At 43.4% G+C, this 8985-nt stretch overlaps 1 pseudogene; it reads left to right on the forward strand.

Annotated features, from left to right (window-relative positions):
- The first annotated feature begins 1071 nt into the window (after positions 1-1071).
- On the forward strand, positions 1072-1192 carry LOC138252484 (small nucleolar RNA SNORA35; annotated as a pseudogene).
- The last annotated feature ends 7793 nt before the right edge of the window (positions 1193-8985 follow it).

Raw genomic sequence — 8985 nt, forward strand, 5'->3', positions numbered from 1 at the left:
ATCCAACGAAGGGCCTTGCCTCGTATGCCTGCTGCATGGAGACTAACACATAGGGTGTGATGGAATACTGTCTCGAAGACGGCTGAAAGATCCAGAAGGATGAGGGCTGCTGTATGTCAGTGGTCGAGGAGGGAGCGGATGTCATCAGTGGCGGTGAGCAAAGCAAATTCGGTGCTGTGGTTAGTTCTGAATCCTGATTGGGAGATGTCCAGTATGTAGTCGTCCTTGATGTGTTGGCATAGCTGTGTGTTGATTTCTTTCTCGGCAACCTTAGCTGGGAAGGGCAGCAACGAGATGGGGCAGTAGTTCTTGAGATCTGTTGGGCAGGCTGTGAGCTTCTTTAGAAGTGGTCGAATCTCTGCATGCTTCCAGACTTCTGAGTAGGTTGCTGACTCTAGGGAGCAGTTTATGACTTGAAGAGTTTGGGCACAATCGAAGTGCTGGCGTTGTTAAAGATGTAGTGGGGGCAGGAGTGGGTAAGGGCTCCGGAGTAGATGCAACTCATGATTGAGTGGGTATCGACCATCGTGAGGGAGGTCCAGCTGGTTAGGAGTCTTGGGATTTCGGAGGGTACTGGCAAGGTCAGTTAATTGAGAGTTGGGGTCTGAAGCTGTTATCAGTGTCTTTAATCTTCTGATGGAAGAAGGTGGCAAGCCTGCCCCAGAGATCCTGAGATGAGGGATGATTGCGGTCTCAGCTTGTGGTATCTGCTGGGACATTTCTAGCCCAGCTACATAAGTTGTTATTAGGATAAACATGGAAACCTGTTATTACAAGATTTGCCAATAACACAGCTTTTAGCAGAATTTATACATTAAGGGCCAGATGTAGGTAGCCTTTTACGCCTCACAAACGGCCAAATACGCAGTTTGCGAGGCGCAAAAGGCCTTCCGCGATGCAGAGTCACATTTTGCGAGTCCGTGCCGACTCGCAAAATTTGATTCCGACTCGCAAATAGGAAGGGGTGTTCCCTTCCTATTTGTGACCGCATTGCGATGTAGAGTTGATTTGTGACCGCGAAAGCGGTCGCAAACCAACTCGCAGTTACTATCCACTTGAAGTGGATGGTAACTCATTCGCAAAAGGGAAGGGGTCCCCATGGGACCCCTTTCCCTTTGTGAATGCAAAAAAAAATATTTTTCAGAGCAGGCAGTGGTCCTATGGACCACTGCCTACTCTGAAAAAACCAAAACTAAATGGTTTCGGTATATTTTCTTTTTGCAGCTCGTTTTCCTTTAAGGAAAATGGGCTGCAAAAAGAAAAAAAAAACTGCTTTATTTAAAAGCAGTCACGGACATGGTGGTCTGCTGTCTCCAGCAGGCCACCATCCCTGTGAGTGCCTAGACTCGCTATGGGGTCGCAAACTGCGACCCATCTCATTAATATTCATGAGGTGGGTCTTTGCGACCCCATAGCGAGTCGCAGAAGGTGTCTTAGACATGTTTCTGCATTTCATTTTGCGAGTTGCAAATTGCGAGTCGCTGGGACTCGCAATTTGCAACTCGCAAAATGAAACCTACCTACATCTGGCCCTAAACCCTTTAAATGTACAAAAATATGACACCACCTGTGTGATGTTGTTCCAAGACGGGGCTGTGATTCTTGCAAAAGCATACATACTCAGCCTTGAAGATACTAATTTAGTGAAGGATTATCTAGGATTGGTTTCAATAACAAGAAAGTACCAGCAGGACTCTGGAGTTGTTGTGTCAATTGAAGGTTATAGTGAAAAGTACACATTGTGTGCATTTGAATTAAGTCTCAAAATCGAAGAAAGCGACCATTATAACTCGATGAAAAACAGAAATCTAAAAGTTAAAATACATTTTAAGCCTCACCTGGCGGCAAATGTGAATATGGTTGTATTCTCTGTGTTTGGCAATGTCATCCAAATCAATCATGTCAGACAGGTATTGTTTGACAATGTTATGAAATGAATAATGTTCAGACATGGAAGTTCTTAAGCAAACATAAATGCAACATTGGGCCTCTCAGTCTTAGGGTGGTATTCCCCCCAAACTGTTTGCCTACTCCCCTCCTATTTTTGTTGAAATTAGTTTTTGTTGCCTTTAGGATCCTGTGCATTTTACCTCTGCTAATGAGTGCTAACGTGCTTGTGCACACTCATTAAAGCATGAAATGATTGGCCAACACCTGATTAGCACATGTGATTTACTTCAATGTCCTTAGTAAAGTGGTACAGCATGTGACCAGGGTCTGTAAGGTAAATGGTACTAGTGGGACTGAAGTACATCTTGTGCCACCCACTTAAGTAGCCTTTTAAAACATATCTGTTGCATGCCACTGCAGCTTGCGTGCAGTTGGAAACACCAGTTTGATATGGCAAAATAAACCTCTTGTCATGCCTACAACTCCATTTGTAATACATATACGTTGCCCCTAAGGTAGGCCATAGACAGTCCATAGGGCAGGGTGCAGTGTATTAAGACAGATAGACACGTAGTTTTAAGTTTTACATGTCCTGGTAGTAAAAAACATCTACATTCATTTTTCACTACTGTCTGGCCTTCCTCCCTTCCTCCCTATGGGATTACCTTGGGTTACCTCATTACAGTTGATAAGTGATAACTTTTGTTTGGGAAGAGGTGAAAATGTCATGGTCTTTCTCTAAATATTTGTAATTTGAACTCCTCTTCGAGGATTATGTCACGTTTCAATCACACTTGTGAAAATTTTTACTTGACTTGTGAAAATGCCACAAAAAAAGCATTTTCTTGTCCTAACCATTTGGTGCCTGCAGCCTATGTCCTTGGTCACACAACTGTGATTAGAGTGACAGTTGACCTGTTTATGTTCTTCTCAGACAGGTAGACAAAGGGGGACTACGTTTTGGCAAGATTGGCCATTCTGCCGGGACATGAGGGGAAGAACTGTTCCCTGTCCCACTTACATTTTAAAGCAGCTGCCTTGATACACTCACAAATAACTTTACAGTAGTCTTTTATTACCCCAGACCGTTTGGAGCCTAGGCAGGGAGGAGGGAAATTCCAGAGCCATTTGTGGATGTAAACTCTGGGAGTTTCTTCCACTTCAAAGCTGTCACCAGGGATAAAAATAGGACCATCACTCCCAATCTTTACTTGAACTTCAGAGGACTGCCCTGCTGCTGAACTTCTTTGCTGCTTGAACCCAGGACTACCAGAGTGACTCCAAGAGCTAGTTGACTGGCCTCTTGTTTTGACTCACAGGGACACATAAAGCTCCAATTTCTTAAACTCTGCACCTGAACCCACCCTGAAGTGAGTCCTACCCTTCAAGGGGTGCCAACCCAGTCTTAGACCCTTAGACATGGTGCTATAGGTACCCAAACACCCAAAAAACAAAACTTGTGACTTAGGAAATTTTCAATCCAGAAGTACTGTGAGAAGTGACAGAAGACTGGGATCTATCTCCTTGTCGATCTGCCAGGGTGCATTACCAGTCACCATGATTTTACAGTAGCCCCCACAAAGTTCTTCTCCGAAGCAGAAAATCCTGTTTGGTGGCTCCTCACAGAAAGAATAGTCAGCCTTCTTGAGCCCTCATTGGCTCCAGCTTGCAGCTTTGTCCCACTAGAGATGTTCAACTTCCAGAAAAGTGACTAAGGGCTGATTTAGATTTCAGCAGAGGGGTCACTCCATCACAACAGTGACGGATATCCCATCTGCCAAAATATAACTCCCATTAAATCCCATGGGATTTACATTTTGTGGTCAGGATATCTTTCACCGTTGTCACAGAGTAAGGCGTCCGCTGAAATTTAAGTCACGCCCTAAATCCTAGTGAAGACGTCTTCTCCGCAACTTCATCCATTGTCTTCCTGACAAAAACGCTTCTACCTTGGACACCACCAGTTGCCTTGCAAACTTTACCTTCTCAGACATTTGTCTATAAAAATACTTCCAACACTGAAGATAAAGCCAAGACTGAGCCCAACCCACTTCTTGTTTCCGAACGACACATAGTGGTCGGTATAACTTTTGACTTTGCGCTTGCCTTGAGCTTGGCCCTCCGTTCTTTTCAGCACAGGTTTTTACAAAAAAAATAAAAAAATTATAAATCTGATTCTACTGATTGGGGTTTTATCTTTTTGCTATCAAATAATCTACTATACCCTCTCAATCAAAAAAACCAATTGTTAGCATAGATCAAGAAATACTTGTAGGTTTTCTTTTAATTGACTCGCTACCTATTAAAATCAGGATAACATGAATCCACACTGTATGGAAGGAACCTCCTGGGCAGCTCTGTTTTTCGATAGAGGCAGAGTTACAATGTTTGAATGCATCTATAAAATAAAACCTATGTTCATGTATTTAAAAACAAGCTGCTAAAATGATAGTGTACAGAAAAATGTAGGTCTAGTATACTCTCTCCTTCACAGACAGTGAACATTGCATATATTGTATTACTAAAATATCAGGGGTATGACTTCGAAAAATATTTTTAAACTATGGGCCAGATTTAAAAGGATTTTTCACAGCTGTTGTGCCACAATTTTTGGCGCAGTGACGGTGAAAAATTAGCACCATATTTACAAAGTGGCTATAGACCTGTCCAGTGCCACTTTCCAGAACATTGCGTCATTTATCAGTAGCGCCACCTAACCTATCACCATTTAATGAAAATTATATGAAGTGTCGGCATTCCCCACTAAAAAATTACATTAGCCGCCTAACACCATATCAACAAGCCTGCAGAGAAATCACGTGCGCATCGGAGAAACGGCGCAAATAACTAATAGCGCCAAAATCTTAACACCTGGTCAGACCAGGTATTCAAATGATGTAAAGGCACAGGTATATAAAGAAAATACACATTAAGCACTCTGACAACCACCAGGGCAGCATGGACCTGTTACTTCTGCAGCTGGGCACACGGAGAAGAAGACAGCAATGATGCCAAACACTGCCACCATCACTGCAGCAGCCTCCATCACCACTACACCAACCACAAAGGCAGCACAGCAGGAGAATGCACATCTATAGACTACACACATCCATCCATGGCCAAATATTGGAGACCGCCATCAGGTACTACCGGCTGAATCCAGAGTCCATTGTGCAGCTGCTTCATGACATTGCACCAGAAATTACACCCAGGATGCATAGGTCAACCAACATGCCACTCTTGATCAAGCTCCTGGCTGTGCTTCACATGCTGGCCTCTGGCTCATTCCAGTCCACTTTTGGCAGAAATGGGTGGATTATCCCAGCCCTCCCTCTCTCTGCCTACTGTCTTGGATGCCATCATCTGCCTCACTCCTCACCACATCACCTTCCTCAACATCAAGCAACTGCAGCAGGAGACCAAACAGGGAGTTTATTCAGTTTCTGGGTTCCCACATATGCTGAGTGCCATGAACTGCATGCATGTGCTACTTGTCCCTCCTGCCGAAACTGAATACCTGTGCAAGGACAGGAAGCACACCCATTCAATCAACGTGTAGACAATTGGACACTATCGCAGACTATTCAGCCAGGGGTTGGCCAAGTATCTAGGAAGTGTGCATGATGCTTACATCTTCTGGCATTCTGCCATCAACCAGCATTTTTAGGATGGACTATATGACAATGCCAACTCGTAGATAAGCACACAGCAATTATGTAACACTTTCGACACATGGGGCAAACAAAACACACAACACTCCCCACACATGGATAGACATACATGGATCAACAATCAGCAATACATATGCAACAAGCAGCACTGCAAACATCCATCTCCAACACACAGGGACCATTTTACAAGCCCCTAGTGCCACTGGAGTGTCTTGTCTAAATGATTTTCTGCATTCACAAGGGAGTGCTTAGCTACTCTTTTGCGTCTCAACACCGCAGTGTCAATACTGCCTTTTCACATGCATCAATGAGTGGAAGGGGCATACATTGGGTTATGATGTGGGTATGCCACCAAATAACGAATTGCATATTGGCTTTGGCTCACACAAATAGCAATATGTACACCTGAGGCAGCACCAAAACTTAAGCACACCATAGGGGTACAGTCACCATAGTGCAACAAGGAGAATTAGTCAAAAAGTTATTTGTTTTTGGTGTCAACATCCCAGATGCAGAAAAGCACACCTTCATGCACCCTAGTAATCACCCCTGCAATGCAGCCATCATAGTACCAAAGTGCTAGGGTGCCTATGTTGCAACTTGGCAGTTGAGTAAGTGTCAGCGCAAGGGGTGAGGACAGCAATGCACCATATCTAGTATTTGTGGCACTGCTGGTATGTCCCAGTGGTGCAGCAAGACAATTCCTGCCCCATCCTGTGCTACAGAGGCTAACAAAATGCGCACATACATGACAATACATCCCAAGCTATTATGTCACATTTTGCATGATACTCACATACACATGCATGTGAGTCAGAAAATATTGTAAATAGCAATTTGTGCATGTGAGGAGTGCCGTGTTCAAAGGAGGGTGGTATACAGGCTAAACACAGGGCACAACAGCTGGCCCATGCTACAGAGCACACACAAAAGGTACAAAATCACACAACCTGGCAGGTCACAAGTTTCAAAAAATTACTTCCACATTCTTTGGCATCACTCACATCCACAATGAGTGAACTGTCATGGCGTTCAAATAACACAATCACATTGCACCCTAGGCTGCACACTCCACTGGAAGGAGTGCCATAACACACCAATATAATCATGTATGCAAACAGGAACTCATACAACACAACAAAGTCAGAGTCACAAACTCATACACCTATACTGTGCCAGGCCAGTGGACAAAAAAGAGAAGGGCAAGTCTAACCCTGTCCCTTCTGTTCCATTGCTGCTGACCAGGGACATGTCATCCATCCGTAGGTGATGACCCCGATGGGCAACCTAATAACAGACTCAGGGAAGGTGTACAATCAGGCACACAAAAAGACCAGAACGGAGAGGACATTTGACATCCTTAAAGCCCGCTTCAGATGCCTTGATTCTTCTGGTGGCAAACTGTTGTATTCACCACCACTAGTGGGCAACAGGTGGAGGACCCCTGGGAGGAGGACCCCTGGGAGGAAGATGAGGACACTGATGCCCCACCATATAAAAGAGGACTGCTTAACACTGCTGCTGGGTCACACAGAAGGGCAAATATAGTCCAAAAAACAATTTCATGAACATTGTAAAGTATTACCCACTGTACAACAGTGCTGTAAATAAATTGCTTATTCACACAACCCTCTTGGAGTATGTTGTACAATAGAATGCAACAGCAAATTACTCACAACTCTTAAAGCATGACTATCCCACAACAGTTGGTGGAAAGGATTTACACACTGAGAAAGTCCCAACAAACACACCAAGGGCCTGATTTATGAAAAGTTAGTGCTGCCTTACATCATTTTTTTATTCAAAAGCGGCACAAAATTACAAAATTATATTTTGTAAGTTTGTGCTGCTTTTGCGTCAAAAAATGACATTAAGGCGGCACTAACCTTTAATGCATCAGCCCTAAATGCACTGATAAAGGAATATGCAAGTGAAATGTATGCATTGCCACTTACACATAGATATCACATAGCTACAATCATATCACACAACTCTGTCAGATTGAAACTTGAAAGCAGACAAAATCAATATCCACTTGATGAATGTCATTGATATGTTAGGCATTGGTAGGGCAGCAGTGAGCAGTGCGCGCATCAGTAGGTCACTGTGATCTATGTGACAAATCAATGTCGAACTGGCATTATCGTAGAGGAAAAGATAGCAACGCACCTTTCAGTGGCACTCAGATGTATGACAAATAGAGAGTGAAATACAGAGGACACAGCACCTTCCTGTCTAGGCCTTTTATACTCAAGTCAGTTGTTATTGTGAATGTATGTCAAACTATGACATAGCATGTCTCAATACCTAGGAAATATGCATGTGTATTCATAACTGTCAGAACAAATCATACAGGTAACCCACACCCATTGTGCATCTGACAAAGGATGTTGCCTGCAGCTGTGTGGGAGTACACATGTGAAATACTCACATTTTGATGGATTTCTGAAACACTCCTATACTCAGCTGGCCCAGCCACTGTGTGGAGACCATTCAGAGGCTGCACAAAGGATGAAGCTGAAGTCTGTAAATGTGTGGGAGAAAATCACTAATCCTGCATGCAATGGAAATAATACAGCAAATAGCGTAATTACTGTATATTAATAAAAGTCCATTAGTAAGTATTGTGCTGACCAAATACTGTAACGTGCAGGAAGGGCTGGACAGTGAGGATGAGGAAGATGAGGAGCAAATAAAATCTCAGGAACAAGTGACAACTGAAGCCTGTAGTACACAAAGTAGCTGCAATGTGTGGGAATCACTACATAATGTTCTAATTTGGTGTACAAATCAACACTGTGGCCATGTACGGCCACACACAAGCTTACACAATGTGAAGGCTACATTACATCACACTCACACTGTCAGCAAGTCCTCCTGTGTGGTAGCCCAGCACTGACAAATATGGGTGAGGCATGTTGGAACTGACACCCTTTGTACCCCAGGTTTGCACACATGTCCCTGTCCCAATATTAACAAATTAAATATAAAAATACAGAAGTAATACATGTAAACCAAATATCACAGTGTCATGCAAGTTCCTAGTACTTAAAAATCATTGGGCTGACCTGATTGCACAAGAACAGGACATGCTGAACTTAATTGGAACAGTTGGTGAGTATGAAAACTTTGTGGGTGACCCCTGTTGTGCATTTACAAAGTGAAGAATCAGGGCAGGCCAGTGGGTAGGGTTTATTTGGAAAATATGCATCCACAAAAAGGCCAGTGAAGCACCATACTGTATTCAAATAGCACATTTCTCACCTTATCCCCAGTATGGTATGGATGATATTTTTGGGCCAAGTATGGGGTGCAGCAGTGTTGGAACAACTATGTCATGGATGTATAGAAAGAATTTCACAGGAAGATATTTCCTTGACCACTAAAGGATTGACAGATGGTGTATGTTGCATAGTCATGTACA

This window comes from Pleurodeles waltl, chromosome 8, assembly GCF_031143425.1.
Source record: "Pleurodeles waltl isolate 20211129_DDA chromosome 8, aPleWal1.hap1.20221129, whole genome shotgun sequence".
Taxonomy (NCBI): Eukaryota; Metazoa; Chordata; class Amphibia; order Caudata; family Salamandridae; genus Pleurodeles; species Pleurodeles waltl.